Source organism: Cydia amplana, chromosome 4 (genome assembly GCF_948474715.1).
Source record: "Cydia amplana chromosome 4, ilCydAmpl1.1, whole genome shotgun sequence".
Classification (NCBI taxonomy): Eukaryota; Metazoa; Arthropoda; class Insecta; order Lepidoptera; family Tortricidae; genus Cydia; species Cydia amplana.
In genome coordinates this window covers 5,222,234-5,240,491 of record NC_086072.1, presented here as the reverse complement: position 1 = coordinate 5,240,491, position 18,258 = coordinate 5,222,234, and the positions used below count along the sequence as shown (strand labels likewise).

The window sequence follows — 18,258 nt, the reverse complement described above, 5'->3', positions numbered from 1 at the left end:
AGAGCGTGCGGCTTTCAATCCGGAGGTCGCGGGTTCAAACCCCGGCTCGTACTTATATCTGTGGCTTGAACCAATGAGTTTTTCGGAATTTATGTACGAAATATCATTTGATATTTACCAGTTGCTTTTCGACGAAGGAAAACATCGTAAGGAAACCGGACTAATCCCAATAAGGTCTAGTTTCTCCTCTACGTAAGTTTATAAACATATGACAAGTAGTGACGTCTTCTATCAAATTTATATTTAAAAGCATTTGTAATCGCAGTTTGCGTCTGTAAGCGACATACAGCCCATAAAAGCGGCTTTAAATTAGCAGGGTAGTTTGTTAGAAGCTCGACTTACCTCATGGCTTGATCGGAGCGTGTTCGTGCCAGGAGGCACTCGCGTGAGGCGCCGGGCGCGCGGCCCGGCCGCGCTGTGAGCTGTGCGCACCAGGCGTGACACGTCCGCGCCGTCGAGCGTGGGCGGCCGTCTGCCGCCCCGCACCGCGGCCCGCGCCTCCCGACCTGAGACCACTTCATATCGAGTTTTGAGTTTAATGTTTCTTTTGCTACATTTCAACGATTAACTGGAATATCAGGGATTAAAAATATTGCAATTTTTCAACGACAGATACGTTCGTTAGAAAATGAGCACAGCACTTCGATTCATTGCTTTCGTTTATTATAGTGAAATAGTACCGAGAATATGCCGTCGGATTTAACGGCTCATATTTGGTTTTGAGTTTTATCTTTTGAAGCATTTTGGCTTTATTTTTCATTCAAGTTACTAAGTTCTATCACACTAAGTCCACGTGCATAAGAATTTGATTATTTATTGTAATACAAACACATCAATTCAACCACAATTTTGATTTCGGAGTAGGTGTAGGTACCTAAGTTTTGTGAATAATGTAGCTTAGGTAAGATTATTCGAAATCAAGTACAGTAAAAACAGTTATTTCTAAATTCATTTTGTAGATTTTATATGTAATTTTTATTTTGTGTGTAATTTAAATGCGAGGATTAAAATATTGTTAATATTAAATCAAGTAAAAAATCGTAAAAAAAAGGCTACATAATCGTTCCTTTCGCAATCGAAACGGCGGGTTGCTGGGGAGCCGATGCGAAGCGCTTTACACGCGACTTAGGACGTCGACTCAGACATCAGAAAGGGGAAGGCCCCTGCTCCGAATCGTTCCTCGTGCAAAGGCTGTCCGTGGTGATCGAGCGTGGCAATGCTGTGAGTAGGGCTTGCAATTCGAATATTCGAATATTCGAATTTGTCGAATATTCGACCTGTTTTGATATTCGAATATTCGGTCGCTCAGGTTTCGAATATTCGAATATTTTTTATTACTATAAAAAATCTATGTCATCCGCTGTAGTTACAGTTTCTGTGTGTATTTACAGTGAATGAGGAACGGTAGGTACCCAAATACGAAGGAAATAATATTTTTACTGTATTCCTCTCGATAGACTTCGTGAATACAGTGAAACCTAACTTAATTTAAAAGAAAACGAAATCAAAAAGTATGTTATTTTTACGGTGCGTAAGTTTTAAGTTAAAGGGTCAGTTCTGTTTATTCAGTACAAGCGTACGTTAAGCGAATTTTTGAAGTTTAAACCTTGCCACTTATCGCAATTCTCAAATTGCATCATACCAAACCTGCCCAACTTGGTAATCTAACCGTGCACCTTTAGCTGACGAATAATCCACCCAGTATACTCAACTAACTTTTTCCCTTAAATATTCCAATATTATATAATTAGCCGACCATTAGGAATAATAACTTGCCAAAACAAATAAAGTCAATAAATATTCAAAATACAATGAAATTAAAGGCCTTTTTACAGGCCTCTGAGTGATTACAAGTTAATTTAAATCGGAAAATAATTACCTACAAAAAAAATATCTTACATACCTAGGTGTTTGGATGGTTAAAGTTATATTATTTCACGCAACGACGCATTTATAATAAGTTTTATCTAGAAATATTAAATACGTCTAATTTTGGCGTTTTACTTGTTTTTATAAATGTGGGCATCTTAAAAATAGTAGGATGATAAAATCTAGTCAATTAAGTGGATTTCTGCCAAATATCCTTAGTTTTAGCAATATGTGAAAAAAGCTTTTGAATAAAACGATAATAAACCCATTTCTCGTTCCTTTTCTTATTTTTTATAATATTCGAATAATTATTCGAATATTCGAATACGTCGTCAGAAAAAGTCGAATATTCGAATATCTGAAAGTTTCGAATATTTGCAAGCCCTAGCTGTGAGCATCATGGGCACCTTTGCACCAGAAACGACATGAAGTGAACGACGAACGAGTTAATTTTTATACATTAGTTTATTCACATAAAAGAATATCTTAAAAAGTAAAAGATATCTTTTGGTTAATACCTGTTATACTTACTTGCTTATTTTTGCATGTAATTAATGTTAGCACCCTCGCGAATATAAATATAAACAAACCACCAACAAAAGTATAAAGCTACACACGTGTTTTGTCTCTCTACGAGGCATCGAGTGGTATTTTATTTGTCCAATTTAGTGGCGGCGTATGCAAATAAATATAAGTTACTTATATATTGAATTCAGTCGCGTCTCGGTAAGATTAATTAGGCATATTGTATTTGAACATTCTAAACTGACAAAGAGTGAAGATGTAACAAGGCAAAGTTTGGAGTGGACGCACCTGGCAACTAAATTGGTCACGACCAAGTTAGACTGCAGTGCAACTTGTGCTTGGTACTTATTGTTACAAATGGATGCGGTTTAAATACGAGTTACCTAATGAGTGATACAAATAAATGGTGGGCAATGTGCATATCCATAGACTTCTGGTAGGTAACCATCATGAACATGGATTATTATGTAATATTTAATTTCATTAATTTAATGTAATGTAAATATTTAATTAGGTTAAGTTTTTAATAAGAGAAATTATAACACCATGTTTATTGTTACACTAAATAAATAAATATGAAATATGAAACATCACTGACGTGGAATATAAAAAAAAAACAACGGGTTGCACTCCGGGAGTGCCGACAGAAGTGAAAACTCAATGACTAGTCCAAAATATCTGCAGCACTGTGTATAATTGACCCATCCTCCTTTCTATTGAAAAACTTTAGTTACGAAATTGCTGGTCAGTGAGCTTGTTTAAAATTCGAAATTCAAATTTGTAGCGTTAATTGTTTAAAATTCGAATAGAAATTGTAAAGTTACCTTGCAGACCTCGCATCTAAATATATTTCGTCATGATATTTTGAGTTTTATTCACCAGTACTAGAGTTCACTTTTATTAGCGATTTCATCAAGATGTAGTTTTATTGAATTATATTTGAGTGATATAAAGTTAGAATGTAACTGTGAGATCCTCGTATTTCAGCCCGTACAAGATTAGAACCTTTTTCATGTAATGTCATTGAATTTTTCTTTATTGATTTAAATGCCATCTAAATGAGTGGTCATCTAAACCTTACGGTCACGTGATCGCCTTACGCTGTCTCGAGTTTATCATTTTTCCCCCACCTCAAAAAGTGCCCAGCGCCGCTAAAAAAGTTTTCACTTCAAAAACTTCGAAATCAACCCAAAACGGAGTCTCGACATTGAATTTTTTTTTATTAACGAATAAGAAACTTATTCGAGCCTATACAGTCAGGCCATAAGTAAATAAACAATAATTGTTCAATTGTTCTGATACTTTTTTCCTTCTAACGGACAACTCAAAGGATGTTTCTAAACTCAAAGGATTGTTCAACAACGCACGGGATGACAGGCCAATTCGCATACATAGTTTCATATTTAGATTCACCGGCTAATTCGAACATATTATTATATGTAGGTACTAACATCAGAATGATATCTAAATGATGTCATTTCGTTTTCGTGCTTGTCCGTGCATTTATTGGCGTAAGCGAGGCGCACGGGCGACTGACGTCATTTAGATATCATATTGATGTCACAATGTAAATTGGCCTCAAGGGCTCATTTAGACGGTGCGGTCGCATTCGAGTTTCATTACATTGCAGTATTTGATCGCTTGGCGGAATTGGATGTATTGGAGAACTACTTAAACAACCAGCTCATTTCATTACAACTAGGTAATTTATAGCTTGAATACTTACTGTCAGGGATGTTGCGGATGCCGATTTTTTGATATCCGCGGATGCGGATGCGGATGCGGATTTTTAAAGGCTCACATCCGCGGATGCGGATGCGGATGCGGATGTCAAGATAGTAACATAAAAAACGTCAAAGATTACATTTTAGTAATTTTTATTTCAAAAAACCGGCCAAGTGGGAGTCGGACGCGTTCCAAGGGTTCCGTACATTAAGACCCACTCACGCTTGACTGCTCATTTCTAATAGGTTCTTTTTTGGTTAATGACTAAATTACCTAGCAGTCTAGCACTTACGCCGATGCTAAGACGTTCCTGTACCGACCTGTTCCACATCCGCATCCCCATTAAATCCGCATCGATGTTGAAAATAATGCGGAAGTTCCGCGGTTGCGGATGCGGATGCGGATATTCGCAACATCCCTGCTTACTGTTTCCGTACGTTTATAGGTATGTATTTGCCTTTTGTATTCAACATGTAGGCTTAACAACTTTATCTATATAATACAGGTAAATGTGTTTCCAAGAGTCACGAGGTTGATTAAACAAACTACATATAGGAAGGTTTTAAGCAAAGAGAATTGGTCGTCACACTAAATTTACTGCCATCTTTCGACCCATGATTAAAACTTTTAGAACGCCATTTGACTTTGATCCTTATTCTTTCACTGATATGTGTTAAATTCGCTACATATCAAAAAGTGACGCCATCTACATGAGCATAGGCAAAGGTACGGCGCCATCTTTTTGAGGCCTTATTGTTAAGAGTGGCTAATTACTGTGTAGTGGCACTAGTGGCCAATGACTACATACAGCAAACCCCCTTGACTAATTAGATTTTATTAGATATACTAAACAAACTTTTGATTAAGTATTTTTGTTCGTAGTACAGAAGGGGCTAATACAGGATCATAATATTCATAATTCATAGGGCAAGGGCATACATATCGTTAAAATCGTCTTCTAGACCACCTTGAGATAAATAAATACTTATTTATAGAAAACCTTTCTCTGAAGTTGACTTTGATCAGATCCTAATTGAATAGTGGTTTAGTAACCTGATTCATCTTATGATTTCAAACATCTAAATAAATAATGACTGTAAATTATTCCAAGCTCTGACCTTGAGGCCAATTCGGAGTAATATTTTTGTCATCATTCGCAGCCAGGGGCGGCTGGTAGCTATGTATTATGGGTGTTCACTCACAATAAAAAACAAAAACTAAACCTACACTTTCAATTAACCGTCGCAAAGTACCTAGATGTCGATTTCCGTCCACCCGGTCATTGAACTCTCTCATAGATTTTCGGTATTACGAATATCTTGACGATCGATAGACGCCAACTGCAGTTCATTTTACAAATGGATATATTATAATGTTTTTATTTCAATTTTATGAAAAGATGTGCTAAATTGTTAATAACACACCTGTTTCGCTCCAAACAAACTCACCGCACAGCCGTCGCTCGCGCCCGCGCCAAACACAAAACATATACTTAGATAACACGAAAAACAAAATAAGATAGTTACTTTTATCACATTCACACAACACAACCACGGTGTTTTTGCATATTGATCTGATTTAAAAAATATATAAGTTTTTGTTTTTGACTAACATTGCTACGAAAGTTCAAGGTCGTCCATAATTTAACTCGAGTCGATTTTGTAAACTTTTTCACATTCTCACGTTAAATTCATTAATTTTTAAACACCTCACAACAAACAGATTATGTGCTTTAACTGTTTAAACTCTTGTTTCATTATTTAGAATGAAAAAAAGCCAAAATTGCATTCCCGCACATAATTTAAAATTGACTAAGGTCTGTTTAGAAACACGTGACAACATCAACATGGCGCGCGGGATGCGCGCGCAAGGTCAACCGGGCTCGGAGCGCCGCACCGATTTTGCCTCTTCCCTCATAGAAAATCTTCCGTTTCACGCGCGAAGCTATGGTGAAACTTCTCTTTCGCTCTTATTGAATTTCCTATGGATCGAATGTACTAAATCTTTTTCCATAGGAGCGCAATCCAAAGCGCTCCGCTTCGCGCGTTACCTTTGATTTCTATGAAATTATAGGAGTACGCCGTGTAGGTAGTGGTGAGCTGTTTATAAACTTATAATGAATAAAGGTTATTATTTAATTGGTATTGAGTTTTTTTACGATCGATCTTAAATAGTAATATATTAAATAGGTACCATAATTTCATTTTGATTATATATGGGAGTGCACCGCACAAGCGCTCCTTAAGGCGGGCCGCGACTGTTCGCAGCTACTTACGGCATTATTATTATCGTAGGGCTTTATGAAAAATCAAATCAAGTTTACAAAGGTTAACATTATGCGTACATCTATAGCTTAATATCTATGTTTGACAACCAAACCCTGGCATCCGTAGCTATTGCATGCAAAGATCTTTCATGCCTCCCGAAAAACGTCTCCTGGGGCATTCTTTCAGTACGTGCGTAGTTGTTTGGTCTGGCGCGCCACAGCAGGCGTGTCTCACTCCGCGATTTCGTCGCTTTGCTACAGGTAGCTAAAAGTACATCCGTTCCGCCCCAATTTTGGGGAAAGCCATAAGCCGCGCGTGGCGCTGTCGCCACCTAGCGGCCATATCTGTGCTGATCGTAATAGACGCGTTTTGTTAGAGAGCGAGTCTTCTGTACTTAGTACTATTATTTATTCTGTGGCCACAGTCACAGTCTGGTGAGGGCTTGTAGCCCCATTTGTGGAGGTTGTGGTTACAGCAGCTGACGTCGGACCTTATTCTGTTGAGTGTAACCCAGATTTTTCGCGGCTCATCTAGGCCGGGTGGTTCTTGTATTGGATTGATGTCGATGTTATTCGAAAACTGAGTTTGTATTACTTACGGTATTAAGGATTTAGGGCCAGTTGCACCAACCCCATTTAGCGAACTGATCAACGACAATCCGCAGTGTAGTATGAAACTTCCCATACAATAAAATTTAGCGAACGCTTTAACGGTGACAGACGGTTTGGTGCAACTGACCCTTAATCTATATTTTTCATGTAGAACATGGAGAGATAGCGATTGATGCTCCATAGTTGATCCTACGGATTATTCTAATTATACTAACAGGTTAGGAATCTGATCTGGATTTTGATTTGTTATAATTTGTAATTTTGTATTACTTTTACTTTAAGAGAATAAGAGCGTGTCAAGGTAATTTTACACCGCCGCTTTGCAAATTCTGCTGTTGACTGTACGTACGTTACGTTGGTGGTTTTAAATTGTTATATATTTGAAACGAAATTTTTGACAAGAATTTATTTCCATGGTGAACGAATTAAAAGAGAGTGACGATTCAGACTCTTTTCATACCATATGTTGTACCATATGTTCTTGTGAATAAATGCTAATTCAATTTAATTCAATTTATGATTCGATATCAAAGCTCTTCAAACTGATGGGAAAGCTCTATCTCTCCTCTCTTGAGCTACTTAGCAACTAAAAGCTTGTCATTTACCACGAAAAGAGGCTTTAAATAAATACCTACTTCGCGTGGAATATTAACTTTAAATATACAAAGGTACACAAAATTTAAGAGAGTAAAGAGTATTTTACAAAACTTGTAAAAGGTTCTTAATTCGACTCGTTTATGAAATTAGTATTTTAACGAATAATTTATGTAGGTAATGAAATAAAATACTGTAATATTATTAAATATCCCTACTCATCTTCCTCGCGTTGTCCCGGTATTTTGCCACGGCTCATGGGAGCCTGGGGTCCGCTTGGCAACTAATCCCAGTAATTGGCGTGGGCACTAGTTTTTACGGAAGCGACTGCCGTCTGACCTTCCAACCCAGAGGGTAAACTAGGCCCGTATTGGGATTAGTCCGGTTTCCTCACGATGTTTTCCTGCACCGAAAAGCGAACTGGTAAATATCAAACGATATAAGTTCCGAAAAACTCATTGGTACGAGCCGGGGTTCGAACCCGCGACCTTCGGATTAAATATCCCTACTAATAGTAAAAATGATAAAGTAACTATCTGTTTGTCAGTTACATTCTCACGCTATACGATGGATATAATATCCGAAAATAATCCGAAAAGTTTAAGTAGTATCCGAAAATCCATACAGGGGGCCGATTTTTTAATTTCGATCGTTTGATTTTGTCACTCGAAAATCGGTGGAGAGAAATGCAGATTTTTGAAATACGAGCGATAGAAATTGGGAATATTGTGATATTGACCAGGAATGTTGCGAATATCCGCATCCGCATCCGCAACCGCGGAACTTCCGCATTATTTTCAACATCCGCATAAAATCAATGCGGAGTTTAATGCGGATGCGGATGTGGAACAGGTCGGTACAGGAACGTCTTAGCATCGGCGTAAGTGCTAGACTGCTAGGTAATTTAGTCATTAGCCAAAAAAAACCTATTAGAAATGAGCAGTCAAGCGTGAATGGGACTTAATGTACGGAACCCTTTGGTACGCGGGTCCGACTCGCACTTGGCCGGTTTTTTGAAATAAATTTACTAAAATGTAATATTTGACGTTTTTTATGTACCTATCATGACATCCGCATCCGCATCCGCATTCGCGGATGTCAAAAAATCGGCATCCGCAACATCTCTGGTATTGAATGAATGAAATCGTTTACTTCAGGCAACTAGTAGCCCATACATAAATACCTTAAAACTAGCATACATATTATAAAAATATAACTAAACACTAAAAAACACATTATGATTGCGATGCATTACGCAACCCCGCAGTGTCAGGGAACCGGCCGCGGAACCGCCGAAACTTGACACCCTTCGGGTCTTTTTCATACAAAATAAATATTGCCTTCAATGTACGCTGACATCAGTGTGTTTGACGTTGCTTGTTACGCTTTAAACATAACAAAATTTGCAATACATTGCGTCTTAGAATAAACTTAAAAGTGTAATAAAAATCAAAACATGAGTTATTTTCAAAAGTTGCTGAACAAATGTTGATCAGTTTGAGGAGTACATCCTACAGTTTAATTTATTGCTCCTGTTATAGGAAGCACCATGTATAGTAATTGTAAAATACAAATTAAGTCTTTCTCTTTTGTGATTAAGTAATACTGCCGTATTCTAACTTCAAAATATTGACAAGAGACGACACGTACTAGATCCATTCTAGATACGTTATAGTTTAGATTTCAACTAGCTCTCTTTTGCAGTTCAATTCGGGCAACCAATGTCACTTTTACGTTAGATAGAGTTAGATATCTATTAGATGTGAATTGGATCTCTAAGTCATATCTTGTGGAAATCGTTCAATAGTAAGTATCTCCAGAATCGCGGAAATGTCAAATTTGACAGGTTAGATCTTAAAAATATCGTTATCGTATCTTGGTGATGTCTAAAAGATATCTTATAGATATCTATTTCAAAATCCGAATCGGGCCCATAGCCACGGACCTATTTACATGTTTTTTTTGTTATGAAACTGCAGGTCTATTCTTATTGTCTTTAAAATATGTACCTACATAAACCATGTATGACTGTTTGTTTCTGAATAAAAAAATAAAATCAAATAAGAAAAAAACCCTTTATAGAGCCTCTCGGCTCGATTCGAACAATGCTTGAAAAAAAGTCACAACGGTACAATACCGATCTGTCAGTGTCAAAAGTGACATTTCTTCAACAAAAAACGTCACTTTGACACTGACAGATCGGTATCGTTCCGCTGTGACTTCTTATAAGCATTGTTCAAATCGGGTCGTATGCTCTATTCACAAGCGACTCTTGTCAAACTTTTTTTCACAGGAATAGAACTTCAGTTGGCAAAGTATAGTCAGTTGTATTTATCTCGTAAGTGAGTGCTTTGTATATGTGTAGTATCCAAGTTATAATTTTTTAGTTTTTACACTACATATTGGTGTCATGTCACCGGTAGGGTTTGGCTTATGTAAGTGAATGTTGTTAGTTCTGTTTAGTTTTGGTTTGAGTCTTATCTCTTTCATGTGTGCAATGTGTGTCTGTGTGTGTGTGTGTGTGTGTGTGTGTATGTATGTGATGCGTGTTACTTAAGTATATGTTTTTATTACATATCTAATTGTGAGTTCCTGTAAGTGGCTCTATTTTAAGATTAGCTGTTGGATCTCCTTATGTAAATAAATAAATAAATAAGTACTTGGATTTTGCGCCCTACAGCCATATTCGAACTTTAAGATACGTCAAATAGAGATTGAAACGATATGGATTGGATATGTCAGTGTCAAACACGTGTCAAAAGTGACGCGTTTGTTTGAAGAAACGTCACTTTTGACACTTGTTTGACACTGACATATCCATTCCATATCGTTTCAATTTCTAGTATTTCAGGTATCTTAAAGTTCGAATATGGCCGCTAGTGACGTAAACTAGACTTGCAGCAAAACGTAAACAAGGGAGTATTTACCCAGCCAGCTGATCGGCCGGGCCGTCACAACAGGCGAGTACTACGGCGTAGCGGCGCTACGCCCACGCGTAGCTCGTAGCTGTCTCGCGTAGCCCAATTAAGGTTCACTCTCTAACTTTATAGTGCTTCTATTCTATGGGCATTTCTGAACAATGGGTAGATTGAGGGCGTTCTAATGATAGATTAAGATCCGGATTGAAATAGTAACCACTTATACATTCGTGAACTAATTTGAAGTGTGCTTTTTTTGTAAAATATGAATTTGAGCCGAAATAACAAAACACGTGTATATTTTTTCATGTTCTCTAACATATATTTAAACCAGTAATTAACTAGAAATTTGATTGAACAAAACTCTCTACAGAAGTTTTGTCACTTTTCAGTACTTTGGAGGCCAATTTCTCCCAGGAAGTTGAGTATAGGCAGCTAAAAAAAAATACGTGTCCGTTGTTTTACACTACTCTATAACATATATAATAAAAATTAATCAAATCCGAGCCGGCCAGTCGGATACCCTTCCTTGTCAGATAATCGCGTCGTTTACGTCCAGATGGTAACTGCATCTGCATTACTACTGCAACATTACTGCTGTGGCCTTAACACAAGTGCTGAGGGCCTACCGCGATCCACGTTCGACGTTTTGCCTCCCTGTCACACTTACGTACGAATTTACAAGGGCGACAGAGAGGCAACACGAGTAACACGACGAACTTGGTTCGCGGTAGGCCCTCTGTATCTGTCAATTTGCTTAATCAAGGAAGCGCGGCACAGAGCGGCAGCATCAACGTAGCAGCAGTAAGTAATGCCCTTCGAGCAACACCGTGAAGGGAGTCGGCATTCGCACTATTCCCCCCCCCCCCCTCCCACTGCCGGCACATGCCCAACTGGGCATGAACACAATGGGATGATGACACATGTTGAATTTTATAACAAAATCTAGTAAAATAGACAGCAAACGAGCAATTAATCACAATAATGTGGATATTAAAATAAAATATTGAAAAATTACAAAAATGAACACCGTGAAGGGAGTCGGCATTCGCACTATTCCCCCCCCCCTCCCACTGCCGGCACATGCCCAACTGGGCATGAACACAATGGGATGATGACACATGTTGAATTTTATAACAAAATCTAGTAAAATAGACAGCAAACGAGCAATTAATCACAATAATGTGGATATTAAAATAAAATATTGAAAAATTACAAAAATGACCTGATTTTATTTTTAACTTCCAAAAAATATAAATGTAAGGTATTCGATTCTTTACATTTCATTCAAAAAAATATTGTATAGCAACTATATACATAAACCTCGACATAAACGCAATATTTCACCGACAAAAACGCAATTTTCTTGTTTTGTCCATACTACAAGATGGGCTCCCAGAGACCTTGACGTCACGTTCCCTTATCGTTTTGTTTAGGGCGTTTCGCGAGTGAAGTGCGACGGCCTTTGACTACAATTTCTGACTTTTGTGTTACTTTAATGCAATGGATCTCATATCAGACATTTGATCCTAAAAACAAACCCGATCGATGGATACCATAAATGAAAATTAGTCATGTAGCCTATTAGCGCGGTGCGTGTTGTTACTCATCCGTACACAAAAAGAGATCGAGTTGTGCAAGGTTTTACTTTGACGTGTGTCAATTTCTTTGTATATGTGTCGTCATTACAGATTGGATTTTGCATGTAGTTAGTGAGAAGTGCGACTGTGTGCACATTTGCTCCCGCAAAAAAATGGCAGAACTATTTATTTTGTACGGTAAGATATCGCATAGGCTCCTCCCTTCCGACGTGTCAGCAGTCGGAAGCCGGTGTTGCTCGAATGTAATGCCACAACAGTAATGTAGCAGCAGTATCTGAATATCACGTTTATCTTAAATGGTTGTGTGTATGTTAGAAACACACAGTTAGTACACAATTATCCTTTATTAATATTAGATTTTATAATCATGGGTTAAGTGTTTGACAGCTTAATTCAAACAGTTGACAGCTACTTTGGTGCAGTGTCAATCACGGGATATTTAAATGAAAGATATCCTGATCATAGCGTTTTGGGATCTTTCTGATTAAGAGATGGTGGTGTCTTTTAGCAGTATGTAAATCGGCCAGTATGGGAAAGTCTGAAACTGTAAGACATAATTACGAATATTCTTAGGAACCATGTCATCGATTTTAGTAACAAGGAAAACTGCATTCATATACAAAAAAAAATTGAACTACTTACTAAAAAACATGTCCCATAGTTCTTACATCGTTCATCGTTCTTATTCTTAGTTCTGACAAAAGAGCTATGGGACATATTTTTGTGTATAGTTTGTGCACCCATATTTTTAATGTACAAAAAGCTTCAATAAGTTACCAAATAATTAGTTATGATACCTAATACTTCGATTAAATTTCGAATTATTTACCTAGTTTCAGAGTAACAAATAGAACGCAACGCAAAATCTGCATATTAAAAAATATTTAAAGAAACATTTCCTGCTGTAAAAGCGGAATTTAATAAAATTCCCGCCACGTTTCTCACCTGCGATTCCGTGGATACCTTTACTTAGGTATAATCTAGGCAAGAATGGTTCGGGCACCGCACCGCTATTTGCACGTACGCTTCACACCTCTCACGCCTGCCGCGCTCTCGGAAACATCACGATTAAACGATCATTTATACCTATCTATCTCTATCGCTCTTGCAATGACTGACAGGGATGGGAATACAGTAATTTCGCTGCCTGATGCCGGCCCCTTTAGGCTATTCAGAGTATCCAGTCCAGTGTAAGCGCACTCCAATTACGCATAGTTTTTTAGGAAAAGCGAGTTCACGTTTTACTGGTTTTCCCAAAAATTTCCTCGCCCTTACTCGCGTTACCAAAGAGAGGCGTTACAAGGCACAGGCGCTGTAAATATCAATTTCATGCTCTCTTGCTTTGATGGTTCTGAAGCAAAGTATGATCATATCATATCAAAATGCATTATGATTGTAAATTGTCATATAAGATAAGGGAAATCATACTCAAATTTGAGTTTTAGTTACTTTCTCAAAGTAATTATTAGCGCAATCTAGGTTAGAGTGGGGGAATGTGGGTTGTCGGGCGATATGCGGACATTTGCTGTGGGGTAATCTCGGATTCGGACGTCCATAATTACCCATTGTACTTTGACTAGATGCCGACTTTCGAAGTGTTGAATTGTATTGTCCCCGCTTCATCGTATGTAGTCTTTAAGTGAATTGACTATGACTATGACAGCACTATTGCACTCAGGGTCGGTTGTACCCAACTGTTTGTCATCGTTACAGAATTCGCTAAATTGTATTGTATGGAAAGCTTCACAGTAAACCGCGGCGGCGCGCCGGGTGACGCTGATCAGTCTGTCAAGTGCGGATGGTGCAACTGGCACTTAGTGTAAGGCCTGAGTGGACGCTCGAAGCGGAGCGTTCGGCGGGGCGTGCAGCGTGGCGTCGGGCTCACAAGTGATTTGAGCAGCGTGTACTAAGGCCGCTCCTATACGCTTGCATTTGTTTAACATGCACGCCGCACGCCCCGCCCCGTTGCACGCCCAACTCGAGCGTCCACTCAGGCCTTACACTTAGTCTGTGATAGCTGTGTGTGGTTTCTGTTGAAGTAAACTTTATTCAGAACAATAAAGGCTAGTGATAAATAGTTTGACTACATATACCCCAAAGTGTCGGAATTATAACATTTGATGTCCGACTGTCCGTGTCATTCCTCCCACGCATGCCCAGGCCATTGGGTAATTAAGAACACAAGGCACTCTGTTTTTTTATTCAAAGGTTAAATACTTGTTGATTCATTCCATTGCTGATGATCATAATAACATTAATAACTTCTTACCAACCGACTCAGTTAAACAGTAGACCTATAATATTGACCGGATTTGCAACGAAGCTCCCAAAGCGGCTAGGAGGTCAATTCAAACTAACATTTTGACATTAAAATGATGCCTAAATGATGTATTTTTGTTATCACTCGCCTCTGCGTCTCGCCCGCACCAATGCTTGTATGGATACAAGTACGAGCGAAATGTTAATAACTAAATGACATTACATATCATTTTTATGTCAAATGTTCGTTCGAATTGGCCTCTAGATTATAATACAAAAGCTTTAGCTATGGCAAAATACGTTTTGTGGGTGAGTTGTTCGATCGTTAGCCAGGTTCCGCTTTGGAATCGTCGCCCATTCTAACTTATAATGTAGTTGTTGGGATTCTGTTACACCTCACGATGTTTTTTCGCGAAGCGAAATATAGTAAAGGGTTTCTAATCGTGAGCTGGTTATAAATCATTCATTACTTTTCTATAGGTACTTACTCCAATAAAAGTGTAAGCTAAGAAAGATGTCTGAAAATGTCTCTCTAATTCATATTTTCCTCTTCCCTTCTCACTTTATAAGAGCCAAGTTTTGCCCACATTCTAGGAATTTCCACGCTTTAGGAATTGAAGACTCCAAGTAAGATGGCCGTAGAATGTAGTTTATCGTCATCGTTGAGTAGTTCCACACCCATTTCAGATGACTGAATACTCGTTGTCGGTTTTTATTCCTTCACTCCGGTCCGCATTGCTGCCCTGATAGCATAACCATCCTAGTTACTTTTGACCAGCATGGAAGGCCAATCGGCGTCACATTTAGTCGTAGGAACTGATGAGTCGTATTCGAACCTAGTCGTTGACTTACTAGGTTGGATTTTAGACCAACTAGTGCAAAGAAATTCAGGCGTCGCATGGTATAAACTGTACAGCCCGCCGGTGCCGGTGTATCGGCACGGAGGATTAAGTTTTAATCGTCCAGGCGGGCGACGGACTCCGCGCTACGAATGCAGCCGTCCAGTCAATAACTGGAACAATCGGTTTTGCGGAGATTTCCAGCGAAAGTTGAGTATTCATTGCTCTGTGAAATATAAGTAAATTCCAAATATTAAAATTTTATGCCAAAACAGAAATAATTATATTTTTCTATGAATATAGAAATATTTTACCTAAAACGCCGAAATAAAGACTTAAGTAACACTACAACTATGCGGGCAGCGCTGCTGATGGGCTGATGGGTTTCGGACGAACGGAAACACATCGTGCAGCTACTAACGGAGTAGAATTTTAAAATGAAGATAATATTAGCACCATGTAAAGTTATCACAAAAATTGGTCATTATTTTAGCATCGTTTATGGCAATCCAACGGCTTAGATGAATATAACGAATGGTTACAAAAGTTCTTACTAGAATTGGTAGCTAATTGACTAACCTTCGTCACGTTAGTAGAGCTCAACTAAACAGCTTATACGTACGTAGTATGAAGGTAAAGTTAGTGCGGAAAACAAACGTAATTAAGCACGAAATGAAAAGTTTTACAGTAGGTACCTACGGAACGTGTTGCTTTGCCGTGAAACTCAAATAAAAATGAATAAATTGTAATATATAATTTTCTGCACCTGGTAAAGCATCTACAAAACAAACCTAGACTTTCAAGGGCTTGTGTATCAAAACCTAACATGAAAATTTTATGCCCCACATAAGTAAGATTTTTTGATTATTTTGAAAGATTTGATTTACTTACAAACTACTTTATTGTGTGTACATTTTTTCAATCTTTGCGCTTGCCGTTGACTGTTAAGACACAGAATAAATAATAGTACTAAGTACAGAAGACTCAGTCTCTAACAAAACGCGTCTGTTACGCTCAGCACAGATATGGCCGCTAGGTGGCGACAGCGCCACGCGCGGCTTATGGCTTTCCTCAAAATTGGGGCCGAACGGATGTACTTTTAGCTACCTGTAGCAAAGCGACGAAATCGCGGAGTGAGCCACGCCTGGTTAAGGATGAGTCGCGTTAGACCGGGCCGTGTGCGGGCCGGAGCTTCCGAAGCTTCGTTTTCAATGGAAAGCATCACGTGATCACCGGTCATCTGTCATAGAAAAGTAAGCGCCGCCGCCGGAAGCTCCGGCCCGGCCTAGCGTGAGTCATCCTTTAGACAGAGCAGGAGGTTAGGTCCCAAAATGTACACCACTTTTGATAACGCCCGGAAACTTATTTCAAAACAATTCACTCTTTCCTATCTCCATTCTTTGCAGTTGCATCTGAGTATTTATTTTAGCGCAAGCCGGACAACGTTTTTTTTACTCTCCTTTCCCAGTTAAAGTAATGGAAAATCAATAGTGATTCAGCTGGGACTCTAGGACTAGGCCAACCGTTATTAAAAAGTATTTCGAAATGGTTCTTTTCAATTACATATTAGCAACCTTCCTTACTTTATATACCTACATTTGGATGTTAACTGCAGCATTACTGTTGCGGCGTCCCTGCTCCTCTGTCAATTTCCTCGATAAAATGGGGCATTATCTATGAAAAGGGACCTTATTGGCGATGGCGCTTACGTCGCACAGCGTCGCGCGGCATTGTATTTATATCGGAGCATCGTTAATAATCGTGTAAGCGCCATTGACAATAAGGTCCCTTTTCATAGATAACGTCACAAATGAGTAATGGAAAAAACCTCATAATCGCGGCAGCAATACAGCGGTGAACGTCACTCATTATATCAACAAAATTGACACCTATGTATGTATTTAAAAAAAAATTGAAACTTATGAAAGTGTAATTTTCACTCGTCTGAACAGCTCGTATGAAAATTCTCAAGACACGTGTAAAATTATAGACATCTCGCAAGTGTATCAAAAAACCTGAATAGTCTGTATAATAATGGAGTAATTTCAGAGTATTGACAAGAGTGATTTATTGGCTCTGAATATTGCTACTCGTAGTGTAATGATTTGTCAAGGTAACTTCCATTTCATACGTCTCGACAACGATATTTTTATTATACATAAACCACTCGACGTGCTTAATACTCTATCAAGGCGAAAAATACCTCTGTTCACGGAGCATCGGGCGCAAACACCGATACATTAGGAAGGAACAAACTCATTTCTACCAATCGCTGAACCCTTGCGGCCAAACACACTAATTTAAGCCCTAACACAATGTAATAAAAGCTGGTTAAACCACAAATATAATCGAGTTTTGTTTGTAATAACGTTTTCACGCGAAACTGGGTTCTTTTTCATCGCGAAAAGGTTGATTTAAGGTTGGTTTTTCTTCATGCTAGGTATATCCACGTGTCACACGAGTGCAGAAGGTAGTTTACGGTTTTCAGATAGAGCAATACTCGGTCTAGAGCAAAGTGACGATAACAATGTAGGGATGGAGCTCACTTATAGCATTATTCTTCGTATTATGGTAGGTAGGTTTGGAGGATTGTGGCCTTGCGCGTCGGCCACGTGTCGCCGATGAATATAATAGTTTTCGATTGGAATATGGAGATAGGATAAACTGAGAGCTCAAATCGGCTTTAGCGTGTTCGTGCTACGCGTTACACTATCAGAACATATTATTTTAATAGTAACGCAAAGACGTAAACTATGTTTCTGAATAATAATATCACTACATAGTATAAAACAAAGTCGCTTCCCGCAAACTTACGCAACGGATTTTGATGCGGTTTTTTTAATAGATAGAGTGATTCAAACGGAAGGTTTATCTATAATTTGTTAACCCGTGCGAAGCCGGGGCGGGTCGCTAGTTAATACATATACAATTTAATTACTTCACTCTATTTAATTCTAGACATGAGTGTACTTACGTACAAATAAAACGGCTTCATAACATTGCTCTTATCGATTCATTGATGCTATGTTTATCAAAGTCACAGAGAGCAG

At 38.5% G+C, this 18,258-nt stretch overlaps 1 protein-coding gene across 1 annotated transcript in view; it reads right to left on the bottom strand.

Moving 5' to 3' along the window:
• Positions 1-503, bottom strand: part of LOC134663058 (atrial natriuretic peptide-converting enzyme) — a 141,038-nt gene extending 140,535 nt beyond the window's left edge. Inside the window, exon 1 of the mRNA XM_063519358.1 lies at positions 343-503. The gene's annotated coding sequence lies outside the window, so the exon portion shown is untranslated. The remainder of the gene's footprint in view (positions 1-342) is intronic.
• Positions 504-18,258: the final 17,755 nt, after the last annotated feature.